Source organism: Penaeus vannamei, chromosome 6 (assembly GCF_042767895.1).
Source record: "Penaeus vannamei isolate JL-2024 chromosome 6, ASM4276789v1, whole genome shotgun sequence".
Classification (NCBI taxonomy): Eukaryota; Metazoa; Arthropoda; class Malacostraca; order Decapoda; family Penaeidae; genus Penaeus; species Penaeus vannamei.
Window position 1 is genome coordinate 36452125 of NC_091554.1, and position 4588 is coordinate 36456712.

At 41.7% G+C, this 4588-nt stretch overlaps 1 protein-coding gene across 1 annotated transcript in view; it reads right to left on the reverse strand.

Annotated features, from left to right (window-relative positions):
• LOC138862026 (ral GTPase-activating protein subunit beta-like) overlaps window positions 1–3545 on the reverse strand; it is a gene marked incomplete at its 3' end in the record, with an annotated part of 32002 nt that extends 28457 nt beyond the window's left edge. The window contains 1 exon segment of the mRNA XM_070122941.1: window positions 3457–3545.
• Between the last annotated feature and the right edge of the window lie 1043 nt (window positions 3546–4588).

The following is a 4588-nucleotide window of genomic DNA, read 5'->3' on the forward strand; positions in this document are numbered from 1 at the left end:
AGCAGTAGTAGTGGTAGTAGTGGTAGTAGTAGTAGTGGTAGTAGTAGTAGTGGTAGTAGTAGTAGTGGTAGTAGTAGTGGTAGTAGAAGTGGCAGTGGCAGTGGCAGTGGCAGTGGCACAGGAGGAAAGGAGGAGGAGGAGGGGGAAGAGGAGGGGGAAAAGAGGAGGAAAAGAAGAGGAGGAAAGGAGGAAAGGAGGAGGAGGAGGAGGAGGAGGAGGAGGGGGACAAGGGGGGAGGAAGGGAGGAGGAGGAGGAGGAGGAGGAGGAGGAGGAGGAGGAGGAGTAGGAGGAGGAAGAGGAGGAGGAAGAGGAGGAGGAGGAGGAGGAGGAGGAGGAGGAGGAGGAGGAGGAGGAGGAGGAGGAGGAGGAGGAGGAGGAGGAGGAGGAGGAGAAGGAGGAGGAGGAGGAGGAGGAGGAGGAGGAGGAGGAGGAGGAGGAGGAGGAGGAGGAGGAGGAGGAGGAGGAGGAGGAGGAGGAGGAGGAGGAGGACGAATGAAATTGTAGTTTTCTTTTACTTTCTACAAATCATATTTTGTACCCAAGTGTTGATTTTATACCCAGTATATTATTTTTTTCTTCTGTATGGAGTTGTGTTCTAAATATTTACCTTCACTTTGTCTCATAATCAATTACCAAAACTAAAACAAAATAAAGTTATTCTACACAATACTAATTCAGCTCTGATACTGGCAGAAATATAAGTTGTACAGGTACAAGGTATCACCACAAACCTCTATTACATATATTTTGGTAGGAGAGTACCTGTGCACCTTCTTGGCAATCTATCCTCATATCAGTTACCAGTCCAAATTTTACATAAAAAAGAATAGACATGGTGGAAGTTTGCTTGCCTTTATCAGCATACTGGATAAATTTGAGGGTGAAGCTCCTAGAATTCTAGTAAGAGGTTTCATTTGCATGAGATTAGTGTAACATTATTGTCAATAACTTTTTCAATGTTATTACTATGATTTTCCTGGTATATAGCCTCCCCCACTATCAGCATAAACATCATTGTTGTAATTATTTCCCATTGACTAAAACGGTAAATATTCAGAACCCCTTTCCCCAACCAATCATAATAATGATAGTATCCATGGATTCCTCTCAACTATCCATATATTGATGAAGGAAATTTGCCAAGGAAACCCCCAAATTCCAGAAATAGGGAAAGGCTTGAAAAGTACCAGAGAAGTTCCTGGGTAAAATATGAATGATATACGCAATGTCATTATAATAATAATATATGAAGAATGCATGTATATTGTCTAATGCAGAGCAATGAATTAGAATATCCAACATACTAGTCCGTATAAGATAATGACTACATTGCAAGTTAGTATGCTATCACTCAGGATACAATCCTATACTCATGAGATTTGCTATTGCCATTATGCTGTATACACACGTAGTATTCTTTGTAGGCTTGGGCAAGGGTTGGGAAGAGACGGCCCCCCATGGGGAGTGGGTACAGGGGACACAGCCCCCTGCAATTGATATAGTGGTGCATGATATATGCTCATGGTACAATCACAGTGCTTGGGAGCACCCAATGCTGAGTCTGTCCTATGCTCCATGGAGGTTGGGGGAAGTAATCATCCCTTTGACTACATACTGACCAAATATGTGTATGTTATTCATATTCTAATCCACAATTTCCCTGGTACCTTTCATTCCCTCTCCTGCTATCAGGGCCAAAATTGTGTGTATTGTGGTGGTTTCTGCGGCATCATTTTTATAAATATATGGGTAGTTGAGAGTGAGAAGAATTCACTGATACTATTATCTTTATGTTCATTGATGCAACAGTCTTTTGAATAGGCATCATAATCTTTCCAACAGAATTTCCCAAACTTAACTAACTGGATCATGGCATTTGGCTTACTGTGTGGCTTGCTGGCCAGGCCCACATGAACACTCGTGTGTGGTGTCAAGACTCCTTCCCTCCCCTTTCCCACCTTATTATCTCTTTTTCTGCCTAAGCATTTTTTGTTTTTTTTGTAATTTCTCAATGTCTATATGTGTTATTTGGTATGCTATATCCAGGTGGAACAGACAGTTTTCCTTGCACCAATTCCATATAAACTCTCCAGGTAGTCCATAACTCAGTACAATAATTATAACAATAATTAACATTCTGTTATTTGCATCTTTCTTTTATCTAATATTCAATTATCTGTAATACAACCTGCACCACTTATTAGGATTACAGTCCTCAGCATCAAAATGTTACTCTCCCTTGCACCGACGCTCCTTTAGTCATGGTTTTCAGATGGTACATCTTAGACTTGTTCCCTTCCTAGATGCCCACTGAGTCTTATCACCCTCCAAGAGCTTTGTGCAAATTACCTATTTAACAACAAATGAGTCATTCCCATCACCCCAACCTTCAGCCAAAATTTTAATGACAGTAGGTCGCCATCACCCTGGCCCTCAGCCAAACTCTTCCATCTTGGCATGATGGTCACATTATCCATTCAGATCCAACGGGTTGACAAAAGCCATAACTTCTTTTATCACAATAGAAATAATTAACCCATCCACAACAGTCCAATTAGAGGGCGATACTCCACATTTCTGGGTAGTATCAAAATCAGGGCGTGGGTCAGTCCAGGAACCTTCCCACACGCTGCACACCTCAGGTAACAAAATCAGAGTGCAAGCTCTGATCTAGCATCGCACCGGTGGGACACCTAGTCATGGTCCTTTCCGGGCGTCTCATATGTCACACCTGGCGCAAATGGGTTAAATGAAAACAATTGCATTGGATTTAGCCCTTCAGTGATGGGCGCAGCTGTAGCCATCAGGACATAATTGCTAATAACATATGTTCACATAATGACTCGCAATGGGTCAGCTGGCTGTACACTACTAAGGCCTAGCCACAAAGTCTAGACTTTTTCGTAATATTACATTACAAAAAATTCAGGCCCCGTCATGACAGGGTTAATTAATGACCCATTTCCTACTGCCTATCTCTAATTCCCTATACTTGTCTGTATTTCTTTACTACATTCCTGTCATATTCTTCTCCTTTATTTCCCTCCTTCTAAAGCCTAATATCTTCTTCTTCTAATATCATTGCTTCTCCTCCCTCTGGACTTAGAATGTTTGATGGAAAGGAACAAATGACCCAATATTTTTCTAACATATATCCTGATACCTAAAATAACGCTGTTGTTTGTATCATGAATTACTACACTTAATGTATCGTAATGGCGTTATTATGTTTTGACAATTAATGATTAATTGCTGGAAAGGTTATCAGGGAAGACCATTTCGATAAAGCAAAATAGAAATCAAACATTTACCTTACATCCGCCGATTATTATAGGCCTATTATTTATATTGGAATTACTGATTTCATTCATCTTTCACCTTTCATTTCATATATAAAACCAGTTCTTCAATATCAGCAACCAATTACTTACTCTTTAACAATAAATGAAGCTTACCATAACATCAACCTGAGGAAAAGCGAAAATGACGTTTCAGCAACAATAACAAGATGGGTTGACGCCTCCAGGTGACTAACTACTACGGGCTTAAAACAATTGATCGTGCTACGAGAAATTTAGTTTTTTTTCTGTCTAACATTTAGTGACGTAATGTCTCATACAAACTCGTGTAATATATACTTCATGTTTGTCGGTCTTATCCAATTCTTGACAGTCTAAAAATTATGTCATTGATTTTGTTTTATGCTTGTGATCATCCACCAAAGACCGCATACTTTGACTACACACACACACACACACACACACACACACACACACACACACACACACACACACACACGCACGCACACGCACACGCACACGCACACGCACACGCACACGCACACGCACACGCACACGCACACGCACACGCACACGCACACGCACACGCACACGCACACGCACACGCACACGTACACGTACACGGACACGGACACGCACACGCACATGCACACGAACTCGCGCGCGCGAACGCAACATGCACGCACGCACACACACAGAAGTGCTACAAAACACATTGTATCAGTCTATTACTGCTCCTATATGCTGTTGAATACGGAGAGAATCATGCAATCGGTGGTATAGTTTGCTAGCCATTGGGTTATGTAAATGTGCATAGTTCATGTTGAAAGAAAAAAAATGGAGAGCGAGGGCAAGGAAACCGAGAAGTTACCGCGAAACCTGCCTGGAATGCATTTCATGCAGAGGCAACTGCTGTGCGTACTGCTGTTTTTCTTCTTCTTTTTCTTCTTTTCTTTTCGTTTGTCTGTTTAATGGGAAAATGAAGTTAGCGGAAGTGGCAGTTCGAACTGAGCCTCTTGAAGCCAAGCTAGGCAGCCTGGTTGAAGAATCCCACTTTTTGGGAAAAGTGGATAACGCGCAGAAACACAACCATTCAGAGAGAATGGTTGCGACAAGAAAAGCAAAGACAAAGAAAAGACGGGGGAAGTATAATCCAATAAGGGCAACGGTAGTCAAATTAAAGCAAAAAAGCAGCAAGAAGATGATGAAGTAATGAAAGTAAAGGAAACTGTTTAGAAAATTGAAAACAATCTGTCAATCATCCACGATCAGATAAAGGGAAGAGGCC